Here is a 26,328-nt window from a genome sequence, read left to right as displayed (position 1 = left end):
ATGTTTTGGTCATCCAAGGGAATGACAGACTCAACAAAAATAAATTTTGGGGCGCCAATCTTGCCATCACCGTTTACTTTAAAAAAATTACAAAAACAAACACTCAATGGCATTAAACCAGAACAAAATAATAGCCTCCATTTCATGTGAGGCCGGTTGTTTCTAGGGGTTATTTGGAAGTTACTGAGGAGCTCCTTCTCTCGAGTTGCTCGGTTGTGAAGTGACGCCTCCTTCCAAGCAGTTGTGCTTTTATGGCCCATGAACCATCAGTTACCCTCATTGGGTGTTTTTTTGTACTGTGGAGGAATAGGAAGACAGCAGAATTAGTGGATGTGCCCCCTTTCAGTCCACAACTACATACCTGGGAGGTACCCAGAGGGTGACCCTCTGACATGCATGCTTGACAACAATAAATCAGCACTACTGCATTTTAAAAGAAAGTAGTGTGTGCGAGGCCCTGGGTGCCCACAGCCTTGGTATCTTATGTTTCTTGGCACATTGATAGTCATGTGCTGAAATGGGCAAGCACAATGAGGAGACAAACAATAAGAATGGTGCAAAAGTCACCAGTTATGCATTAGAACATTAGAACAATTTAGACAAGAAGAGACCATTCAGCCCTATAAAGAGTGCCAGTCTTATCCACTAATTTCTTCCAAAAAAACATGAAGTTGAGTTTTGTAAGTCCCTGAAAGTCTTACTGGCCACCACACTGCTTGGTCTCTTATTCCAAGTGTCTATAATTCTTTGTGAAAAGAAAAACATACTAATGTTTGTGCGAAATTTACTCCTAACAAGTTTCCAATTGTGTCCCCATGTTCTTGATTAACTTATTTTAAAATAACAGCCTTGACCCACTGGACTAATTACCTTCATAATGTTAAACACTTCAATCATGTCATCTCTTAATCTTCTCTTAGTATTCTCAAACAGTTTGCAAAAAGTACAGATCTTCAATAAATGAATAATCCTTGATAAAGACAGTGTCTATGTGGATACAATATTACAATCCATAAATAATTTAATCTAGTAAACAGGATAAATAGGTTAATATTTAGAATAAGAACACAGTCACAATCAGGTACTTTTCCCTTCTCTAATCTCCGAGCCAAACCCATCCTCTGCTCACCAGGCTGGCCTGCTCAAAAGACAGAGATGCCAAAGAGCACAGTCAACAATCTGCGGCTCTTGTCCACCACCCCTGCTCCCTTTTCCCATAATCCTTTGGCACATGTAAAACAATCACCAGATGAACTGGCCACTCCTGCTCCTCTAGAATGCTCAGCATGAACGACCCCACCCACTGGAGCCCCGTTATCTTCACTCTGCCTTTCCTTCTTTTCTCTGTGCTGGCTCAGTCCCATCCTGGCATTCATTCACTTCCACTCTCCCATGATGATTTTTTTTTTTTATTTTTCTTGTTGTTCTTGATCTTCTCCTTTTCACTCCCCTTTTGACCTCACTCTTAGACCCCTAAATGAGCTGCTGAGCTTTGATGAGGGTCAGCTGTGCCAACTGCCATGTAGCACATTATGAGCATTTCACTAACGCCCTCATCAGGTTCTCCACGGCCGCGTGACTTTCGTCCCACTTAACCACAGTCACGGGGTCAGAGCTGCCTCACTGTTTTACTAAAACCTCTATGCTGCCACGGACCCCTGATGCATTTCTCAAATGCACACAGCTAAGCATCCTAAACTTTGATTAAGAAAGAAAAGACATTCTTGAGAGAATCGAACAACACACCATCAGACAAAAAGGTAAGCCATTAGAGAAACAATTACTTCATTCAACTCTTGTTTCATTTTGTGGATTCTTTTTTTTTGTTTTTTGGAAATGTGTCAAAAGATTAGTAATGTTTCCTGTAAAGTAACTGCTGAAATCTTCCAGAATTTTTAAATAAAATGCAGCATATAAATTGCTGAAAATCTATTATTATTGAAAGATCAGATTATTTTATTAATGAAAACTGACACTTGATTTTATTTACAGTAGACAGTCAAGGACAGATTCAAAGACATGCCTGGCAGAACAAGAAAAGATACAATAAAGAGTTTTTAAAATAGGGCTTATTCACCATTTCATAAATTAGAAAAAATTCAATGATTGCATTTTTATGTTATTCCAATGTTGACTTTTCCTTGTATTTATCAATAAACAAACAAACAAATAGATCATGTTGTGTTAGATGTGCCCTGCGTTGAGCTGGCACCCTGCCCGGGGTTTGTTTCCTGCCTTGCGCCCTGTGTTGACTGGGATTGGCTCCAGCAGACCCCCGTGACCCTGTGGTTAGGATATAGCGGGTTGGATAATGGATGGATGGATGTTGTGTTAGATCTTCATGGGATACGGAAAAGTTATGACATTTCTTTTTCAGCAATATTCTAGTAAAAAGTGAAGTTCAGAAGCCATGTGAAAGGTAAAAAGTAGATGTCTAAGAATGTCAGCCATTCAGCTTACCTTAGCCACTTATGACAAGGAGTCTTTTTTATCTCCATTGAAAATCTGGGAGACATGTCCAGGAAAGCCAATCTGCCATTTCTAGTTCAAGAAGTAAAGCATGAATCAGTGCTTCAGTTCACACTGAACATTCATCAATCAATCCATCAACCAATTTATCTTTATTTTATACAATGTCGTTGTGACGGGTCTACAAAACACACTTGAGAAAATGCATGAAAGACAAGAATGTATAGAAAAGTCAACGCAGTTTAATGAAAATGAGTAGCACAATTGCAAAAAAATACAGAAAATGGTGAAAAACAATGGAGCACGGAGTTCTTCAATGCTGATCTTATTATCAACCTAGAATGAAGATGTTTGTGACGCCTACTTGGGAGTCTTGAATTTCACACTTTGAAATAAATTGTCTCAGATGTAAAACCATTGATTTTTTTCTTTTACAGGTGCATCTCAATAAATTAGAATATCATCGAAATGTTTATTTATTTCAGTAATTAAATTCAAAAAGTGAAACTCATATATTATATAAATTCATTACACACAGAGTGATATATTTCAAGCGTTTCATTTTGCCTATTATGGCCTAAATGTAATGAAAACTCAAAATTCAGTATCTCCGAAAATTAGAATATTACATAAGACCAATTAAAAATAATGATTTTTAATTCAGAAATATTGGCCTACTGAGAAGTCTGTTCATGTACGCACTCAATACTTGGTTGGGGCTCCTTTTGCATGAATGACTGCGTCAATGCAGTGTGGCATGAAGGCGATCAGCCTGTGGCACTGCTGAGGTGTTATGGAAGCCCAGGATGCTTTGATAGCGTCCTTCAGCTCATCTGCATTGTTGGCTCTGATGGCTCTCATCTTCCTCTTGACAATACTCCATAGATCTTCTATGGGGTGTAGCTCAGGCGAGTTTGCTGGCCAATCAAGCACAGTGATACCATGGTCTTTAAACCAGGTATTGGAACTTTTGGCAGTGTTGGAAGATGCTGAGTCCTGCTGGAAAATGAAATCAGCATCTCCATCAAGCTTGTCAGCAGATGGAAGTATGAAGTGCTCTACAATGTCCTGGTAGATGGCTGCGACTTGATAAAACACAGTTGCTTAACACCAGCAGATGACATGGTTCCCCAAATCATCACTGACTGTGGAAACTTCACACTGGACCTCCAGCAACTTGGATTCTGTGCCTCTCCATTCTTCCTCCAGACTGGGATCTTGATTTCCAAATAAAATGCAAAATTTACATTCATTTGAAAAGGATACTTTGGACCACTGAGCAACAGTCCAGTCTGTTTTCTCCTTTGTCCAGGTAAGACGCTTGTGATGTTGTCTCTGGTTCAGGAGTGGCTTGACACCAGGAATGTGACAGTTGTAGCCCATGTCCCAGATACATTTGTGTGTGGTGCACCTTTTTCTGCAGTCACATTTTTTCCATCCACTCAACTTTCCATTAATATGCTTGGATACAACACTCTGTGAACAGCCAGCTTCTTTAGCAATGACCTTTGGTGGCTTACTCTCCTACCCTCAATGACTGTCTTCTGGACGACTGTCAAGTCAGCAGTCTTCCTCATAACTGTGTGGCCTACTCAACCAGACTGAGAGACCATTTCAAGGCTCAGGACCCCTTTGCAGGTGTTTTAGGTTCATTAGCTGAGTGGAGTGAGAAACCATGAGTCTACAATATGGAACTTTTCACAATATTCTAATTTTATGAGATACTGAATTTTGGGTTTTCATTAGCTATAAGCCATAATCAGCAAAATGAAAAGAAATAAACGCTTGAAATATATTACTACGTGTGTAATGAATCTATATGATATATGAGTTTTACTTTGCATTTTTTTTCAACATCATAGACCACCACCAACACTGATATTGAACTAGTTGTCTTTCATCTACCATTTGCAAAACACTTAGAACTGTTCAGAATACAGTGAGCACCATATCCACAGTATTGATCCGTCCACCTCTTACCTAACCTACTATATCTAGTTCAGGGTAATGGAACCTGAAGCAGGCCCTGGCAGGAGAACCCAAATCTAGATAGGCTGCCATGTCTTCATATTATCTAAAGGTCCCACAATAGTTAACATATTAGAAGTCTTTAGCACAAAGACATCATCCTCTAAAAATAAGCTTTGTATTTATAAATTCTTACAAAAAACACATACAGTGCACCCAGAAAGTATTCACAGCGCATCACTTTTTTCACATTTTGTTATGTTACAGCCTTATTCCAAAATGGATTAAATTCATTTTTTCCTCAGAATTCTACACACAACACCCCATAATGACAACGTGAAAAAAGTTTACTTGAGATTTTTGCAAATTTATTAAAAATAAAAAAAACTGAGAAAGCACATGTACATAAGTATTCACAGTCTTTGCCATGAAGCTCAAAATTGAGCTCAGGTGCATCCTGCTTCCCATGATCATCCTTTGAGATGTTTCTGCAGCTTAATTGGAGTCCACCTGTGGTAAATTCAGTTGATTGGACATGATTTGGAAAGGCACACACCTGGCCATAGAAGGTCCCACAGTTGACAGTTCATGTCAGAGTACAAACCAAGCATGAAGTCAAAGGAATTGTCTGTAGACCTCTGAGAGAAGATTGTCTCGAGGCACAAATCTGGGGAAGATTACAGAAACATTTCTGCTGCTTTGAAGGTCCCAATGAGCACAGTGGCCTCCATCATCCGTAAGTGGAAGAAGTTCAAAACCACCAGGACTCTTCCTAGAGCTGGCCGGCCATCTAAACTGAGCGATCGGGGGAGAAGGGCCTTAGTCAGGGAGGTGACCAAGAACCCAATGGTCACTCTGTCAGAGCTCCAGAGGTCCTCTGTGGAGAGAGGAGAACCTTCCAGAAGGACAACCAAAATTCTCTGGTCTGATGAGACAAAGATTGAACTCTTTGGTGTGAATGCCAGGCGTCACGTTTGGAGAAAACCAGGCACCGCTCATCACCAGGCCAATACCATCCCTACAGTGAAGCATGGTGGTGGTAGCATCATGCTCTGGGGATGTTTTTCAGTGGCAGGAACTGGGAGACTAGTCAGGATAAAGGGAAAGATGACTGCAGCAATGTACAGAGACATCCTGGATGAAAACCTGCTCCAGAGCGCTCTTGACCTCAGACTGGGGCGCGGTTCATCTTTCAGCAGGACAACGACCCTAAGCACACAGCTAAGATATCAAAGGAGTGGCTTCAGGACAACTCTGTGAATGTCCTTGAGTGGCCCAGCCAGAGCCCAGACTTGAATCCGATTGAACATCTCTGGAGAGATCTTAAAATGGCTGTGCACCGATGCTTCCCATCCAACCTGATGGAGCTTGAGAGGTGCTGCAAAGAGGAAAGAAACTGGCCAAGGATAGGTGTGCCAAGCTTGTGGCATCATATTCAAAAAGAATTGAGGCTGTAATTGCTGCCAAAGGTGCTTCGACAAAGTATTGAGCAAAGGCTTTGACTACTTATGTACATGGGATTTCTCAATTTTTTTTTTAATAAATTTGCAAAAACCTCAAGTAAACTTTTTTCACATTGTCATTATGGGGTGTTGTGTGTAGAATTCTGAGGAAAAAAATGAATTTAATCCATTTTAGAATAAGGCTGTAACATAACAAAATGTGGAAAAAGTGATGAGTTGTGAATACTTTCCGGATGCACTGTATTTAAAATGATGATCTCAATGCTCACTGGGTAACTTGTTCAAGACATAGTAGGTACAGAATACTTTAGTTATACAGAAAAGGCCCACTCAGAGCACACAGAAATAATAAAACACACCAGAACGCACTTTTGGGTGTTTCTGCTGCCGTGCTTATGGACGTCATTTACTGACTCAATGCTGGATTCGGTCCACTGTTTTTCTAGGTAGCTGCAAAGTCTAAGAAAAGAAAATGTGATAATGAAGAAAAGTCACAAGGCATTTTACAAAATTGTAGCAACCAGAGGGGTGCATGTGTGTCTTCCTTTTAAAGAAAATGCGTCGGAAGTTGTTTGTTGAGATATTCCATCCTGTGTAGAGTTATTTTTGGCCCTCAATAAAACTGAGTTTGACACTCCCGTTCTAGAATCTTAGATGAAGTAGAATAACAGACATGAGAAGATGTATGAACTATTCTAAATGTCCCACTTCATACACCAAAAGCACAAATGAGGTTGGTCTGCAGTATCCTAAGCACAAGGCCTTCATTCACCTGCATTCCACTGATTCCTAATCCCCATGTTCTACCAACCGACAACAATGAACAGGCCCTGGCCATGCACTATGATGCCATGTTTTAGTATTGTCAACATAATCCTCTATAACAGGGCGGTGACGTCAATCTCCCATAATGCCCCAGGTAACTACTGCTGTTTCACCCACCTCATCTATATAAGACAGTAACTCCTTTACACTTAATATTGCCAATTCCGTGTTGTTTCCTAATCAACCATCTTGCCGATTGTCTAGCTGTGAAAGTGCTTTTGTCCTCTGTTTGTGCTAGGATCTGTAATAACCAACGACGGGACTTCACCAGAGAAGGGTGTGCTTAAAGTAACGTTAAAGTAGCTTTAAAATGTACTGAGATCAATTCCATTCACCTCATTAAATGATTATTATAAGAAATTGATGGCACAAGAGCCCATTTTAGTCTGCTGCAGCAAAAGAGGCAGGTAATTATGTTTCATTAATTTTCCATTTTAAACTTTAATTTTAGAAGAACCTGTAGGGTTTTTCCATGTTCTATTGTAAAATATGAGACATACACGTGGTATTATTGTATTCTGGCATGATGGCACAGTGGTCAGCACTGCCACCTGGCATCCCAACTTCAAACCTTATGATTTACTGTCTTTGTGGAATTTTCACTGTCTTCTCATGTCTGCGGGAGTTTTCTGGGTCCTCTAGCTTTCTTCCAATTCCCATGTGTTAGTCTTTCATTGCTATACAACTGTGCCTTTCATTCCCGCCAGACAACCACACGGTATAAGCAGGAATCTCTGCACATCTCACTGATACTGTAACGTAGATAAAGAAGCAGCATCACCAGTTCATCCTGGAAAAGACAGACCTACTTGTTCTCCAAGCTCATCAGCCAATTCAATACCCCATCTCTGTTCAATTTGGCTCATTAGTGCTAACATTCAGTCAAGTCAGTAGGTAACCCTGGAGTTGGTATCAATGACCAGCTGACCTTGTTTCAAACTGTCTCCTGGTCTTGCAGATTCACTCAATACAACATTCGCAAGATCAGCTCATATCTGATGGAGTATGCAGCACAACTCCTGGTCCTGGCTTCCTGGCCTGTAAAATAGAAACACGTGGCTGGTTAGATGGCCTAGCAGACACTCTACTGTAGAATACCCAGAAGGGGGTGGTTGGCCATTTGGCCGAGGTCTGCAGAACTGTGACTGTGTCTGACTTTGTCTTTGACATTTTCTGTTATAACCAATAAAGTCCAGCTGCAGTCAGAACAGTTTTAGGCCTCGGACAGATTCAGCGACCTGCGACATTTAGAGCCCTGTAATATGACGCCCCTGTCAGCTGCATCTCTTTTGACTCCACCCACTTTCCATGCCCCCATGTGTTAGCAGTACACTTTTGTGCTAAATGTACTATTATACTAATGGTGGCAAACTGAACGTGTGTGCAAAAAAAAAATATATTATAAATATCAAAAACTTCACCAGGATAAACTGTCGTGCTAATGTAATAAACGTCTCTTTGTGCTTCCTGTGAGGTCACGAGCCATCATCCCCAATGGGTATGCAAAGCTGCTCGGCTAACAAAGAAGGTCTTAGCTGGGCGACTCAAATGACTACTTTATACCACTTCGTGCTTTTGAGGGCGAGTGGGTCATTCCTCTGGAGCATAAACTTCACCACAATTAATGCATCGTTAATATAAATATAAAAATTTTGTACACCAGTAATAATACAGTACTAATGATATGACACAGAGAGGACCACAAAGACAGTACTCTAAGGAACTCCTAAACGTCCGGCATGTAGTATTGCATATTTTGACTGTTTACACAAATTATATGATTTATTTGATTCAGAGTCTATAAGAATATGTAGAGTTAATCGTAGCTGAGTGCAACATATAATTTATTCTTCTTTGACTTCTTCCTTAGCATTTCCCATTTTTATATGTGGTCAGCCTTCTGATTACCAGTGTAGATCCTTAGCCACAGAGCCACTACTCCATTGAGTGCAGCATACAACGCACATATTAAAAAGTGCAGTCTCATGAATGAGATATGGCAAATGCAGATATAAAATGTATACTGTAAAATACAAAATGTTACAATTTTTTGTTCAGTTGTTTTCTGGTTTGGATGCAGAACTGAGAGACCTCGATAGTTTAGGAGTTTAATAAATGCTAAATACACATTTGAGTGCAGGAACTAAAGAGAACTGAAATCGTCTTGATGGGCGTGTAATATAGGCGTCAGTTCACCAGCGAGTCAGGAGAGTGGCTACAGAAGGGGCGTCGATTTATGGACCTCATAGTGTGTGAAGTTCTCAGATAGTCCAAGGCCTAAAACTGTCCTGACTGCAGCTGGACACTTCTCATTATAACTGACCATGGGTCATGAAGAGGTTTATTTTCTTCAGGGATGCTGCTGGCTGGTGTTTTTAAGTTCCTGTTCTTCGTTGTCAACTGGACATAATTAATGGACAGATAGTCTGGGCTCCATTGATGTTAATCTGTTTCCTGTCTGTTTAAACAAAGTGGTGTCTTTATGTGTACCCATTATGTAATTAGTAATATGTAAAGTTTGCATTTGTAACTACCTGTGAACATGTCATAGAAGTCTGGGCCTGCACTCCATGAAGAGAGTGTTTTACAAAAATAAACTGAACGGAATTGAATTGAGTGGCTGCATATGGTGAGAACTGAGCTCAATAGTTTCATCCATGGTTTGACTGGACAATGGTTTCCAAAACACTTTTCAAGTAGCTCACCTTAGACAGAAAATAAAGTTCTAAAAAATAATCATAAACATTGTGAAAATTATTACTGCGCTAGGACTATTGTGAGGAGAACAGGCCATTTAGGCAAACTAGCTTGTCCATCCTTTTCACCTAGATTGTTCATAATGCCCTCCTTGAGCCGTCACCTTATCGTGGTGGAGGGGTTTGCGTGTACCAATGATCCTAGGGGCTATGTTGTCCGGGGCTTTATGCCCGGTAGAACCACCAAGGCAAACTGGTCCTAGGTGAGGGATGAGACAAAGAACGGTTCAACACCTCCAATGAAGAATAAAAACTGTGGACAACGTTTTCCCTTGCCCGGACGCGGGTCACGGGCCCCCTCTGGAGCCAGGCCTGGAGGTAGGGCTCGATGGCGGCGCCTGGTGGCGGGCCTGCACCCATGGGGCTCGGCGGGCACAGCCGAAGAGGTAGCGTGGGTCCTCCTCCCATGGGCTCACCACCTATGGGAGGGGCCAAGGAGGTCAGGTGCAGTGTGAGTTGGGTGGTGGCTGGAGGCGGGGACCTTGGCGGTCTGATCCTCGGCTACAGAAACTGGCTCTTGTGAAGTGGAATGTCACCTCTCTGAAGGGAAGGAGCCTGAGCTACTGCGCGAGGTTGAAAGGTTCGGCTAGATATAGTCGGACTCACCTCGACGCACAGCTTGGACTCTGGAACCAATCTCCTTGAGAGGGGCTGGACTCTCTACCACTCTGGAGTTGCCCCCGGTGAGAGGTGCCGAGCAGGTGTGGGCATACTTATTGCCCCGACTTGGAGCCTGTGCATTGGGGTTTACCCGGTGGGAGAGGGTGGCCTCCCTCCGCCGGGTGGGGAAGGGTCCTGACTGTTGTTTGTGCATATCGCCAACAGCAGTTTGGAGTATCCACCCTTTTGGAGTCTCTGGAGGGTTGCTAGAGGGCATACCTTCTGGGGATTCCCTCGTTTTGCTGGGAGACTTCAATGCTCCGTGGGCAATGACAGTGAGACCTGGAAGGGCGTGATTGGGAGGAATGGCCCCGATCTGAACCCGAGCGGTGTTTTGTTATTGGACTTCTGTGCTCGTCACGGATTGTCCATAACGAACACCATGTTCAAGCATAAGGGTGTTCATATGTGCACTTGGCACCAGGACACCCTAGGCCTCAGGTCGATGATGACTTTGTGGTGTGTGCCGGACTTGCGGCCATATGTCTTGGACACTCGGGTGAAGAGAGGGGGGAGCTGTCAACTGATCACCACCTGGTGGTGAGTTGGCTTGATGGTGGGGAAGATGCGGTCAGACCTGGTAGGCCCAAGCGTGTTGTGAGGGTCTGCTGGGAGCGGCTGGCAGAGTCCCCTGTCAGAAGTAGCTTCAACTCCCACCTCGGCAGAACTTCAACCACGTCCCGAGGGAGGTGGGGACATTGAGTCGAATGGGCCATGTTCCGTGCCTCTATTGTTGAGGCGGCTGACCGGAGCTGTGGCCGCAAGGTGGTGGTGCCTGTCGTGGCGGCAATCCCGAACCCGTTGGTGGACACGGCGGTGAGGATGCCGTCAAGCTGAAGAAGGAGTCCTATAGGACTTTTTGTCCTGTGGGTCTCTGGAGGCAGCTGATAGGTACCGGCAGGCCAAGCGGACGCGGCTTCGGTTGTTGCTGAGGCAAAACTTCGGGCATGGGAGGAGTTTGAGAGGCCATGGAGAGCGACTTTGGACGGCTTGAGGAGATTCTGGTCCACCGTCCGGCGTCTCAGGAGGGGAAAGCAGTGCAGTGTCAACACCGTATATGGTGGGGATGGTGCGCTGCTGACCTCGACTTCGGGTTGTGGGTGGTGGGGAGTACTTGAAGACCTCCTCAATCCCACTAACATGCCTTCCAATGAGGAAGCAGAGCCTGGGGACTCTGAGGTGGGCTCTCCCATCTCTGGGACTGAAGTCACCGAGGTGGTCAAAAACTCCTTGGTGGCAGGGCCCGGGGTGGATGAGATCGCCGGAGTTCCTTAAGGCTCTGGATGTTGTAGGACTGTCTTGGTTGACCGTCTCTGCAACATCGCATGGACATCGGGACAGTGCCTCTGGATTGGCAGACCGGGGTGGTGGTCCCCTCTTTAAAAGGGGACGGAGGGTGTGTTCCAACTATAGAGGATCACACTCCTCAGCCTCCCTGGAAAAGTCTATTCGGGGTTCTGGAGAGGAGGGTCCGTCGGATAGTGAACCTCGGATTCAGGAGGAACAGTGTGGTTTTAGTCCTGGTGGCGGAACAGTGGACCAGCTCTTCACCCTTAGCAGAGTCCTGGAGGGTGCATGGGAGTTTGCCCCACCGGTCTACATGTGTTTTGTGGACTTGGAAAAGGCATTCGACCGTGTCCCTCGGGAATCCTGTGGGGGTGCTCGGGAGTATGGGGTACGGACCCCTGATAAGAGCTGTTAGGTCTCTGTACAACCGGTGTCAGAGCTTGGTCCGCATTGCGGCAGTAAGTCGAGCCCGTTTCCAGTGAGAGTTGGACTCCGCCAGGGCTGCCCTTTGTCACCGATTCTGTTCATAACTTTTATGGACAGAATTTCTAGCGCAACCAGGGTGTTGAAGGGGTCGGTTTGGTGGACTCAGGATTGGGTCACTGCTTTTGCAGATGATGTTGTCCTGTTTGCTTCATCAGGCCGTGATCTTCAGCTCTCTCTGGATCGGTTCGCAGCTGAGTGTGAAGCGGCTGGGATGAGAATCAGCACCTCCAAATCCGAGACATGGTCCTCAGCGGAAAAGGGTGGAGTGCCCTCTCAGGGTTGGGGAGATCCTGCCCCAAGTGGAGGAGTTCAAGTATCTCGGGGTCTTGTTCACGAGTGAGGGAAGAATGGGCGTGAGATGACAGGCGGATCGGTGCGGTGTCCTCAGTGATGCGGGCTCTGCATCGGTCTGTCGTGGTGAAAAAAGAGCTGAGCCGTAAAAGGCAAAGCTCTCAATTTACCAGTCGATCTACGTCCTACCCTCACCTATGGTCATGAGCTATGGGTAGTGACGAAAGAGCGAGATCGCTGAATACTAGCGGCTGAAATGAGTTTCCTCCGCAGGGTGTCTGGGCTTTCCCTTAAAGATAGGGTGAGGAGCTCAGTCATCCGGGAGGGGCTCAGAGTAGAGCCGCTGCTCCTCCGCATCGAGAAGAGTCAGATGAGGTGGCTCGGGCATCTGATCAGGATGCCTCCTGGACGCCTCCCTGGTGAGGTGTTCCGGGCACGTCCAACTAGGAGGAGGCCCCGGGGAAGACCCAGGACACGCTGGAGGGACTATGTCTCCGGCTGGCCTGGGAGCATGGGATTCTCCGGAAGAGCTGGAAGAAGTGGCGGGGAGAGGGAAGCCTGGGCTTCTCTGTTTAAGCTGCTATCCCCGCGACCCAACCTCGGATAAGCGGAAGAGGATGGATGGATGGATGTTCATAATGACGTCAAGTTGAGATTTGCTTCCATAAAGGTTCATAAAGTCCTACTCTCCACAGCACTATTTGGAAAAACTTTCTAACGTTTGCACAAAATCTGCCCTTAACAAGTTTCCAACCATGTTCCTGTGTTTTTGCTGCGTGATTAATTGTTAACTAACAACTGGGATCCACTGTACTAATTCCTTTCTTCATTTTAAACACCAAAATTATGTCACCTCTTAATCTAAGTTTTTTTAAACTGGAAATGTTCAACTCCTTGAATTCCTTAGTCCCAGAATCTGCCTAGTTGCTCTTCTCTGGACTTCCTCTAGTGCTGTTATGTCTTTTTTGTAATATGGAGACCAAAACTTCACATAGTACTCTCAATGAGGACTCACTGATGTGTCACATAACTTAAGCATAATTCACACATTGTGACATAACTCAACATTCTATTAGCTTTGCTGACCACTTCTGTACACTACATGAAGATGGTGATGAGTTCACTGTGTCTCCTAGGTCCTTCTCATAAAAGTTGTAAATGCCACACGGGTTGGATGAGCATCCTGACCAGACAAGAGGATGGTTCCTTACCCAGACAGGATGCTCTAAACAGGCAGATGGGCATCCCGACCAAGAGACAGGAAGGAGTCAGACCCAGAAGTGACGGCCGGAGGAGATGGATGGGCAGCCCACCAGAAGTGGAAAATATTGCTGGGGACTTTTTATCCCCCAGAACAGGAGATGGCAGCAGCCCTCCATATCGGCACCCATTTGGCAACCAGTAGGGAATGCTGGAAGATGTAGTCCAGCAATACAGCCCTGCTGGGGACTATGGATGCCACAAGGGGGCAGTGTCGTGAGATGCAGTTCCTAAAATGGGACTGCCATTTGACTTGGAAGTAGTTCCATTGGGCAGTGGCCCTGGCAGCAGAAGTACTCCTGGGTCCTTAATAAAAGGGTCTGCACTCCCTTATCCAGGTGAATTTGGAGCTGGGAGAACGTAGAGCAACATTCAACTGGAGGAGGGTATTGCGGTGGTGAGAGAGAGTATTGTGGAAGGAGAAGAGATTATTGTGGAGACAGAGAGAGAGAGAGACTTGTGCTTTTTTGTTTTAAAGGAATTTGGTTAATAAACCATCCTTTATTTGAACCCGGGACTCTTTGTGTGTTTGTGTTGGGGTTTGGGGCAGGCTGACGCCCTGGTTTTTATCACAAGGTGTATCTTCAAATTTCAGACCTCCATCTGAACTGTATGTGCATCTTTAAATGTGTTGAGTTAGGAAATCACATTTTGTACTCTCTGATCCATCAAACGCTTGTGGGTGGGTCTCCATTTCTGAGAGAAATCTGTTCCTCTTACCTCCCAGATTATCGTACTATCACAGAAGATATGAGGGCTACTTTATGGATATAATCATTTACCCTTTTTCTTTTGAGTTGTGAGCTTCAGAACTATGGGAGAAACAGAAAGGACCGTTGGATTTCAGGCTTTAGACAATTCCCTTCCTATGGTCTGTTCATGCTCTGTAACAGTGGCAGAATGGTCACATAATTATCATTCATCATTTTCAGCATCTTCTCCAACTGTTTCATTCAAATGAACTTTAGCACAAAGTATGTGAGGACACAATGGATTTTTTGTTTATTGTTCTGTTTTTTATTTCTCATGTGGGGTCTCAAGGTTGCTAGAAAGGGGTGTGTGGTGGTCCCAATATCTTTGCAAAAGGATGAAGGTCCAAGTCTTTAGAGTCCTGGGACTTCCTGTGTTGCAATATGATTGCGAGACATGGACGCTATCCAATGACCTGAGACGAAAACTGGACTCCTTTGGTACTGTGTCTCTCTGGAAAATCCTTGGGTACCGCGGGTTTGACTTTGTGTCGAATTAGTGATGGCTCATGCAGCCCCAATGAGGCACAACATCTGCATTGTGAAGGAGCGTCAGTTATGGCACTACGGCCATGTGGCACGATTCGCAGAGGGTGATCCGCCTCACAGGATCATCACCGTTGAGGACCCGAGCGGCTGGACCAGACAAGGGGATGTTGGCTGTGGCAGATAGATGATCATTTCTGGGGGGGTGGGACTGGACTGCATATTTGTCTTGGGGGTCGCCAACCAGGATCCTGAGCTATTTCATTGTGTGGTGGGTTTGGTGACGCGCTGTTCCAGTGCATGTTCCCCTACCTGACCTGATCTGACCTTACTTACGTTGGAAATTCCTTACAATTAAAATAAAGTGGGTCTTGTCATGTCAACCACCTGACATTCTCAAATCGACTTTGTTCACATTTTTACTCAATGTGCCAGTAAATTCCTTCTACCAGCCTTTATGTGTTGCCTCGCTGACCTATATGGTATTCATAAACAGTGGAGCTGCTCAGTACCTGCTGTCCCGACTCCAAGCACTGTCATTGAGTGCCTCTTCTACGTGATAACGTTTTGAGTTCATTAGGGCATGTGTTAAAGTGATCTTGCTAATGGCTCGGAAGGGCAGGTGTATCCTGAAAAATGGGAAGTGCTGGCTGAAAATTGCATAATTGAAGAGTTAAAACTACACAGAAATTAAAGGATAAGATCTCTATTTTTCAAGTTTATTTCTTCACAATCAAGGTATACAGTATATTAGTTTGCAACATGTTAATGCATTCTAAAGTGAAGCATATTTTGTAAATTAAAAAAAAACAAAAAACTAGTGGGGCACTCTTACCATTTATAAAACAGGTGATTGGTACCAGACTCTCAGTATGATGAAAAGCCTTAACACTTACACAGTATGTCCATTTTCCAGCCAAAAATGTTATAAAGTATTAATCTGTGTCTAGAGATAACACACATATGGCAAACCAGTGTATCCATTTTACTTTAAGAAGAAAAAAAAGCTGATGATTGTTGTGAGATTCAACTATTTTCAAAGGAGACTGGCTGTGTATTTCACTTCATCATCTACCCCGCTCGTCTTCCTTTTCGGTTTCAGGGGCATGGATTCACCTTGAAAAGTCATTGTGAAGTGCTGTTATTGACATTTTTTTGAAGTGCTGTATTCTGTAGATAGCTAGACAATAACAACTGAAAAAAAAAATCATACACTATCTTATTTTCTTACACTGTATACATGATTTGTCTGCTAGTAAAAAAGAATATCGACCTTGCAAGTAGCTAGCAATCAGGTGACAAGAACTGGACAGGTGTAGGTATACATGCATCTCTTCATCATCCTAACCACTTCAGAATGCAACTAACTGAGCTACCCATCTACAGCGAGTTGAAATCTAAGTACTCAGTGTAAACTTCAGCATTGATTCTTGCAGAGCACCATCTGTTAGAATGTATTTTGTCTTATATATAAACGGGGGCAGCATGGTGGCGCAGTGGTAGCACTGCTGCCTCCCAGTTAGGAGAGGTGAGAGTGAGAGGTGGAGTCGAGGTAAGGGCTCCGCCTCCGAGGAAACAGAAAACTCGCTTAGCCTCTAATAACACAAGTGAGGCGAGCACATTGGCAAAACAAGATCTCCGAAGAAAGACAAAGTCACTTAGCCGCTAACATTGGTAATACGGTATCCCTTTTACTCTCCCCCCCACCGCTAATGCACAATCGATATCAGCACGTCAGCAAAATGAAATCTCTGAAGAAAGACAAAGTCATTTAGCCGCTAACATCGGTAATACAATATCCCTTTAATTCTCCCTCCCACCGCTAATGCACAAGCAATATCAGCACGTCAGCAAAATGAAATCTCTGAAGAAAGACCAAAGTCGCTTAGCCACTAACCTCGGCAAAACGGTATCCCTTTTACTTTTTCCTCCTGCCGCTAATAACAAGCGATGCGAACACATCGGCAAAACAAATCCTCCCACGAGAGAGATGCCCAGAGTAGTTTCTTTCAATTACCTGACATCTCTACATTTCAATTTTTTTTTCTGACGATTTCAATAGTTTCTAGGACCCCGGGCTTTTTACAGCATGGGCTTACAGAGCTAGTAATAAATAAATGCATTACTACAATGGTTTGTGATGCACCATCTTTTGGAATGAGAGAGACATACGTAGCAACTGGACAGACAGACAGGTAGACACACAGACAGGCACTAACCCTTTTATTAGGGTGGATTTCATGTGGCAAACTAATTTACGCCATGATTGTGAAGAAATAACTTTGACTTGAAAAATGATTGGTTATGTAAACTTTTTCTTTTTTTTTGTTCTTTTCCTTTTTCAACCCTTCCCTGACACAACATTCCATTGTTTTGCCATTTTAATATATATATCACAAAAATGATTAACAGTACACTTCCCATATTTTAAAAAATAATTTCACTGCGAATGTGTTTCAACTGCAATAATCCTGCATGCAGAGCACTAGCGCCAGGCTTTTCTTATAATTGAAGATTCTCAGTATTGATTGAAAAGTTGCTATGGATGCCACTGTCAGACAAAGGACATGCCAAGCTAGACAGCCCAATCTATTATTAACATATTTTATTGCTATGTGCCTGCAAACAAGCAGGTAAGGCTGACAGGGATATTAGAGTGAGGAGCTGGTCAAGGGCAAACTCATACAGATTAGCAACTTGGCACACTTTCAGACAAAAACGATGGAGTCCTCCTTGTCCATAGAAAATGTTTTAATGACATTATTTGCCATGGGACTGTGAAGGAGAATTGTTGTATGATGTGATTTTTTTAAAACAAATCTCTCTATATATAAAATCTAACGTCTATCTGTCTGTATATCTGTCCAGTTTTCACGAGAGAACTACTTAACAGATTTAGATCGGGTTTTTTTCTATTATTTTCTTGAACATTCTACTGTAGTTGATTTTGCAACTTCTCTCATTGAGCTAAGTATCACAGTTCGGTTGCAGGAGCAATTCTTTCGCGCTAATCTGAGAGAGAGGCTGTGGGCCGAGGGGGGGGCATGACGACATGATTGGGGAGCTGGGCAGGTCCCCCCTTACTTATGCGCCAGCCTCTGTTTGAGTTGCTCTACCTCACACAACATTTTGGAGCGTAACATAACCCCGCTTACCTAGCGATACCTCTTTGTTTATTGATTTTTAAAGTTTCACTACTACACGGGCCGAGCTGCGGGGGACAGTTAGTAAGTAATATAATAGCAATGTCTGCTTGGAGCCCCATAATAATCATAAGAATAATAATACATTTTATTTATGTAGCGCCTTTCCCATGCTCAAGGTAAACATCATAGGTGTGCGTCAGAGTAGTTGATTTAAGAATCCAGCACCAGTGTTTAGCAAAACTGCATGATATGAGGAGAAGTTAAGACACCCTTATGGAAATTTCTTGTTCTGTTCTTTGAAGTTTGGGATTAGGGTTAGGGTTATCAAATACCTGTGAACCCAAAGGAGGACACCAAAGGTTACAAAGTAGGACAAAGCCATGATAAAGGAGGACAAAGGAAAACGCGTCCTGTTCTATTCACGAAACACAGTGTGAACTGTGTGTTACAATGAAAACTTTACAAACAACTGATTTGACAGGTCACAAAATGAGTCATCAAAATAAAAAGTTCTAGTATAACTATGCAGTTTCATATTTTTCCGATGAGGCAACTTTTCGCAGCAGTTCATCGTTCCAGCAATGAAGGTGTGAATCTCCAGACAAGAAACGTTCTTAAAATTGTACATTGTAAGAAGAATTCCTCTGACAGAGTCAACAGTCCACTGTGCGTTGATCAAAGAAAATGTTCTTTCAACGTTGGCATTGTCCCCAGGAATACAAAAGAAAACTTAAGCAGCTGGCTTCATTGGCTTCATTTGCACAGCTTTGAAAGTATGAACACTACTGTTCATAAAGGAGGCTGTCAAAAAACTTGTCATCTTTCTGTCCTGCCAATGATTACAGGTTGCAGCACAGGTCAAACAACTGAACATCGTCTACAACAATACCCTTTTCACTCATATACTCTAAGCATGGCAACAGATTGTCGAATGTACCATCTTTCACTTTGCTTAAAAACATCCAATGAAAGCACTGAAATCAATTGAAGGGTGCCATCCACTTTTCCAAATAATTGTTGCACCCTTGGCGTCGCATTCTTCATCTCGGCCATCTTCACGCAGGTTTTTTCAGAAGTTCCCTCAATTGCAGGGAAATAAAAGTTTCATTCTGTCTGCTGAGCAGAGTTTGCTTTGTCGACTGTAGGATGCTACAAATCTTCCAACCCCAATGTTTCTTCCCTTTCAATAGCTGCATTTCTCGCCTAAACTAATAATATCAGCGAATGCAAAAAGCACAAATATACACACACACATATATAAAAAGCCGTTCTCGAAAAAATTCATGATCAGTACCAGTGGCTGATTTATGTTCTGAAAGTATTCTTTCAGCGTGGGGACTAACTGCAACAGCCTCTCAATCGCTGGAAATAGGCTGAGTAACATGTAACCATGTTTTGTTTCTGATAAAAACATAAATGATTTATGTAAAATATAGAGATGATAGTGTGTGAGTTCAGCCAATAACACTGTCAAGTCAGCGATTGATGAAAGCCGGACGTTTTTACCTTTTTGAAGCAATGCCTGCTGGACAGAAACACAACGCCGAAAAAGAGGACATGTCCTCCTTTTGCTGGACGTCTGGTAACCCTAATTAGAGTTCAATATTTTAGACTTCTGATAAAAGATGTCTAAGCAAAAAGCAGCATATTTTGTCACAGAACACCCCCCCAGAAATAAACTGTTTTCCTCCCACGATCCAGCTAGTAATGTTGTAACGTTCACTACAGTGTCTGCAGACAAGTCATTTTTAAACCCCGTGCCTACTGTGTCTTAAGTCAAAAAAGGCAAAAGATAAATGGACCAGGAGATGATCACTGGATTTATGTAAAATATAGAAATGATAGTGTGTGATTTCAGCCAATAACACTGTCAAGTCAGCGATTGATGAAAGCCGGACGTTTTCACCTTTTTGAGGCAATGCCTGCTGGACAGAGGACACAATGCCGAAAAGGAGGACATGTCCTCCTTTTGCTGGACGTCTGGTAACCCTAATTAGGGTTCAATATTTTAGACTTCTGAAAAAAAATGTCTAAGGAAAGCAGCATATCAGCCCCTCCAGAAATAAATTGTTTTCCTCCCACGATCCAGCTAGTAATGTTGTCACGTTCACTACAGTGTCTGCAGACAGCCATTTTAAAACCCTGTGCCTACTGTGTCTTAAGTCAAAAAGGTCCATTCTAAAAAAGGCAAAAGGTAAATGGACCAGGAGATGATCAATGGATTTAAGGGTCCAGACAAAATATAATGATAAGCAGACTGTAACAGAAAAGCCCAATGTATGAATTTATGAACTGCTTTACGCACTGTCTGCCTGTTAAACTAAGACATCCTGACATCAATTATACCAGCACGTCAAATTTACAATGAGATCATATGACGTTTTAACTTTTGTTCTTTAATACTAATTTTCATATAAGGAATTTTTTTTTTCTCTTAACCCAGATATTTACCCAAGACGTTTTACCTGTTTAATTGTTTTGGGACCTTTAGATAATACTAAGCCATAGGGAGGTTCATTTATCTGTTCTCTGATTGGTATTAAAATGCTTCCTTGAATATATTATGTAAATGAACCTCACTGATAAAAAGTAGAAACTGTTTTGTTAGGATGAATCAGTTTTGCCATACAAAACCCAACTATTCACATGGCAGGCCTCCACCATCCTGGGTGTCCATCTTTGTGTCTATAAAGGACATCCATCTTTGGATTCATTTGTCATGACCACTCACAACTTTTATTTTACTTAGAGTATTTCTCCTAACAGTTGAACGATTGCCTTGAACCCTAGAATTTCTACACATTTCATTGTGACCTTTGAGCCTGTGGCATCCATGAGTTAGGGATTCTCCTCATCAGTGGGTTGGATGGCCACAGAAGAATCTTCCTCACTGTGCCAGGTTGAACCGGATGTGTGGATATTTTATGTTATTTAATGATGTGTTTTGTGTTTTGCGGATAGGACTCAATAACGTAACAACTCTACCTGTGGCCTCATGTCTACTTGAAAGGGGGCTTACGCTGCCTCAGGGAGCAACTGAGATACACCTAAAATTGCCAGTGAGTATGAATAAGTGTTAAGTGACTTCTGGCCTGCGTGGCATATTGACCAGTCTGAGTGTCATCCTGGTTAGTTACCTTTCTCTTTCTGTTGCTTTCTTTGGGCTTATGACCACAGACTTTCACCTGTCGGTGCACCAAAACAAACACAATTTACCATTCGTTTTCTATTTAGTGCAAAAACTTGGATGATGAATACAGTATGTTGGCATTATTTATGCCCTCAAATAATAATATTAACTTGTAAACATCAGTGTTGATTCAATACCCAACATCTGACCATAACAATGGTAAGCACGATTTCCACAAACATTGACAAAACACTAAAAGATGGTGGTACCCACAACAAATCTGTTATAATTTGATGCATTATTACATTTCTATATGTAGTTTCTTGCCTTGTTTAAAGTTTTACCACTCACTATAGGTGTTTTCTTACCTCTAGAATTTACATTCACAGTTTTACAATTTAAAGCTTGCTTTTTTGAGGACGTCACACACATGCGTTTAGGAGACAACTAAAGGGCTTGAATACTTGTGATTCCATGCCAGACCAGGGGTTGGCGAAGTGCACTAATTTTCCCTCTCGATATTTTGCAGACCATTCTAGGGAAATCCCGCCCGGCTCTAGGGCAGCCACTGACGTCACTTCTGGTTCCAGTATTGATGACATTACTTCCTTTGCTGGTAGCCGCCATCCTGTCTCCAGAAGATTAATTCTGTTTTGGACTCAGTTGGATCAACACGTTTTGTTATTTAAATCAGTTTTGCAGCCGGGAACAATTATACGGGTGGCTGCCCCAAACCTTCTCAATGTTTGATGGTCGTTATTGTGACGGGGTTAATTATTTTGTATCATTTTTGCTGCCATCTTGGTTATTTATGATCGCTGCCATTTTTTTCTCCCAGTCGTTAAGGCAGCTTCTGTGTAGTCAGGTACATGTCCTTAGAAGTCATGACCTTCAAATTACAACGCAATAGTTTAAAAGGTCATTCTTGATATCACTTCCCTATCCAAGTTGGTAACATCCTCTCCCATCATCCTTTTCAAAACCCTTTTTGTCTTTTCTGTATTTAATCTCACACTTGACTGTTTGACTCTGGTTTGCATCTCGTGTTTTGGTTTTGATATTTAGGGTGTTAGATCTCCTTCTGTTGGCCTTTTTCTGTCTTTGTCTTTGGCTTGTCTTCTGGGTTTCCTCTTTAAAATGGTTCTTGCTAGTTTGTTAGCATAAGAAAATCAAAACAGTAAAAAATAATATTATGGGGAAAAAAATAAATATCCTTGGGGAACTATAACAGTGCTGTTAAACTGTAAATGTCCTTACAGTCATCTGCTGGATCAGCAACCAAAACACCTTTATGTCAGCACCAGCAGCAGCAATCACTTGGCACTGCCAGTTCAAAGCTACTAATCATCCATAGTTCAATTCCTTGTAGCCTTCTATGGAAGCACCCAAAAGAAAAAGAACTACAAATTAAAATTCACATTTAAACGTTTACAAAATTATCCAAGAGTTCACTAAATAAGTCAAGTAAAATGAAATATTGGCAGAGGGGGCAGTGAAGGGGATTTGCCTTTTCATGGTGTAACACAAAATGCACCAGCAAGGAAGGAGGATTGGGCACAAGGTGCAAAATACAGGGGTCCTAGCAGAACCAGGACTCCCTAATTAACTCTTTGGACCTCCTGGAAACCTTAAAATCTAAATTATGGATAGTCCCTGTAAATAAAGACCAGCCAGACCTATCCTACGTTTAGATCTGGACCCCCTGAATTGTTTGTCACCAGCAAGGTAAGCTGAAAAATGGTGCCATGTGTACTCTTCAACTACAAATCCAGTTTCATCTTATTGTAATCGTCACACTTTGTCAGGGCACTTTTGTTTTATGTATATTTTTGACCAATTAAGCAAAGACTGGTTAAGTGACTAAGCCCGCAACCTTAGCAACACAATCCAGTAAAAAAGATTTTTTTTTTGGACATTGGAGTCCTTTCAGTTTTCACAGGCAGGCTAGCAAGCTAGCGACAGTTCAGCTACTGTATCACAAAAAACAAAGTGTTATCTCCAGTAAGTTGCACACAAGATCCTTAAGAGTCCGTGACTAACAGATTATCTTCGCTTTGAACTGGAAATGAAAAGAACTGCAGTTCAGTCTAAGAAATGTTCATCATGTCAGTTTGTTAATGAGAGCTTTCAGGCAGAAAGAAAGGAAGAAAGACGCTTACTTATGCCCAGTTTTTTTACAGGCTTCATTTCTGCATGGATTCCTTATTAATGCTTTGGAGAAATGTACCAGATTACCTCATTTTAGGACCAGCACTTTAGAGGAAAGGAAGAATGTCTACTTAAGGCTGCCTTAATAAAACAAAACACATGTTGCATTTCATATGAAATCATCAATCCACCTTCTCGTGCTAACAGATAGATACAGTAGATAGATAGATAAATGTTTTAGTATAGTAGGCAGGATCAGGTAGATAGATAGATATTTTAGTATAGTAGGCAGGATCAGGTAGATAGATAGATCTGAAATATACTATATAATGAATGGACAAGCATATCTGAAAGGTGCTATTAAAAAGATAAAAAAGACACTGTATACTGGATAGATAGATAGAAAAGACACTATATACTAGATACAATAGATAGATAGTGCCTTTTCTATCTGTCTGTCTATCTATCTCTTATATAGTGTCTTATCTATCTATCTATCTATCTATCTATTAAATATTGCCTTAAATATCTGTCTGTTTTTTCTGTCTGTCTGTGATTCATCAATACTAATCCTGCCTACTATACTAATCTATCTAAGAGATAGTTAGACGGATAGATAGAAGAGGCACTATATATCCGTTGGTTATATTTTTGGCTCAATTTAAATTATTTAGTTTGACTTCCTGGAGTTTAGTGTTGGCTAAGTGTAAAGTGTTATTCTGTTATTGATTTTTTTTTAAATTATTATTAAGCCAGGCTGTGTTTTGTAGTGTTTTGTGACGTTTTGATAGAGTGGAGTCATTCTAGTGGTCCCTGCATGGGGTAGATGGCAGATCCCTAAGTGACAGTAGGTGGGTGTGATAACTGAACCTTCTTTAACACGGTTACAAATAGCTGTAGTAAGAAGATTGGTTTATTCCAGCTGGTCGATCAAAGAGAGAGTTAGGCACAACATGTGTAGGAGAGCTTGTTGGTTGTGTGTTGGCTACATCATTTAAGCAAACAGAAAGTTGTCCCAACCTGCAAGTACCCCTGAATATCTGACGTGGAGGACCATATTTTGTGTGAGGGTTGATTCACATCCCATCATTCATTTACTTATAATGCACCTCTATGCCTGTGGCCAGAATAGGTGTCTGGATTTTATTTTTCATTTCCCTTTTTCTTGTTTCACAAGAAGAGCATTTTTTGCTTTTGTGTATATTGTTTGTTCATATATATTTATTGCATCCTTAACTGTGAGTTTATTTTTAAGTTGACTATGTGAAATAAAATCTATATTTTTGTTTAATATATCTGCCTTATTTATTGCCTCTCATTATAATCCTTGGACCCAGCTGGTCTCAGACTACTAGAGTAAGTCATCTGCTTGTGACACCCCGCATGGTGGCAATGTTGGCACCAGACTACACAGTGGGTGTCTTGTAGTTTGGGACCGACCGGGATCAGATTTGAGAGAAGTCAGACATTGAGACACGAACACTAAAAGGTGTTATTTCCAAAACAAAAGTAAATTTTATTTACAGGTGCACAAAAAACACCAAAAATAATGTCCCAATCCAAAACAGTGAATTGCAGTATAGTTACAGTGAAGCTGTCAGTCCCAAAAATGCATATACACAAAATTGCAGTCTTCCTAAAGAAAGAAAATAAGCAAAAAGAAACTACACACAATGAAAATGAGAAAAAAATCCACAAAAATAATAATAATAAAAAGTGTATTTACGAGAAAAACACCTCCATCAAAACAATACTGCAACTAGAAGATACTGTATCTATATAACAAAATATTTACAAACTAGACATTAAGCCCGTTACAATAACGGGCGCTAGAACAGTAGTGCATAAACATTAGTAGGAACAGTCTCTATTAAATGGCAAGGGACCTTGATGTTCCTTTAAGCTTTCCTGCTGATGCTCAAACCAGACCAGAGATATGATGGAGGCTTAAGAAGCTGACAGAATGAGGATGTTAACGTGGCTCTAAATGGTACCTGGGTTGTTGCTTTTCAGTATTTTGATAGAGATCCACACAATGGCATTTTACTTAAATGTGTGCCTAACTCCTGAACTAATACAGATGGTGGCTGTGTTTTATTGTCTGCACAGGCTCATCTTTTTGTCGCATCTTGTTTAGTGTGGTTAACCTTTTTTGTCAGGGCTATTATCTAAGTACGCACCAAAGGAAACATATTTCTGTGGACATAATGGTCCAGTAGAATTTTTCATTTTGACAGAAAGAAGAAATCAGCATCGCCTTTCAATATGTGTTTTGTCATGTTCTTTGCTAAAAAACAGAAAAAAAAAAGATGAATCACCTCTTGATAAAATGAAGCCGACAGAGGGAGGTGAATTAAGATTCCTCCCAAGTGAGGTCAGGAATTGGTGGGAGATTAGTCAAGTGCCTCAGGAAGCCTGCTCTTAAAAGAGCGTTGCTGTCTCAGGTGCCTGGAGCAGTGATGAGAGACAATTTACTCTGCTCTGTTTTTTTCTGCAGGTCGGCTCTGTAAAGGATTGCCCACTGGGCATTCAGGCTGCAATTGGGAAACTCCTGTCAAGACTGTTTGTTACCCACCCTCTGGGTCTGTACAGAGCTTCCTGAAATGAGCACAGCATACAACACAGCAGCCGTAGATAGTGTCCACGGTGAAAGGCACTATACAAAACAAAGTCTTTTAATTGATTTTCGACTGAGTATGTGTGTCACAAGTAGTTTCTTTAACTATGCATTATCCACAGTGAGTAACGTGTCACTGTAGCCTGCTGCCTGTTGAGCCTAAAACAATCAAATTAAATATTAATTCAATATTAATTAGATATTAATTTGTCTGTACCCGTGTAAGAGTTGATAAATACAACTACCAGAGGGTATCCCAGTATAAATACCATCCTACAAATACCGCATATACTCAGGTATAAGTTGGGTCTTGAAACCCAAAAAATCGATCTTAAAATCAGACCCCAACCTATACGCCGATTCAAAAATGTGACACTTATTTATTTATTTATTTTCTTGCCTCCTCCAATCTCACATCAGTTTCTCAGACACATCAAATTTTGTTACCGCAGCGGAGTTCCTGATTTCTTTCACTACTTCAACGATGTTTAATTTCAAACCAGCTTCATATTTTCGTAGATGAGGGATGCTCTTATAATAAAGGTGTATGAGGGTGTGAGATACAAAAAAAAACAAATCAGAGCAAA

At 42.0% G+C, this 26,328-nt stretch overlaps 1 long non-coding RNA gene across 2 annotated transcripts in view; it reads left to right on the top strand.

The window, feature by feature from the left end:
• The first annotated feature begins 1,514 nt into the window (after nucleotides 1–1,514).
• LOC120541293 overlaps nucleotides 1,515–26,328 on the top strand; it is a 33,645-nt gene continuing 8,831 nt past the window's right edge. For both annotated transcript variants that reach the window (XR_005635976.1, XR_005635977.1), the window contains exons 1-2: nucleotides 1,515–1,760; nucleotides 20,808–20,905. This is a non-coding gene — a long non-coding RNA (uncharacterized LOC120541293). The remainder of the gene's footprint in view (nucleotides 1,761–20,807; nucleotides 20,906–26,328) is intronic.

This window comes from Polypterus senegalus, chromosome 12, assembly GCF_016835505.1.
Source record: "Polypterus senegalus isolate Bchr_013 chromosome 12, ASM1683550v1, whole genome shotgun sequence".
Lineage (NCBI taxonomy): Eukaryota > Metazoa > Chordata > Cladistia > Polypteriformes > Polypteridae > Polypterus > Polypterus senegalus.
Note: the sequence above shows the minus strand (reverse complement) of the source record. Positions and strands in the feature narration are given on the sequence as shown.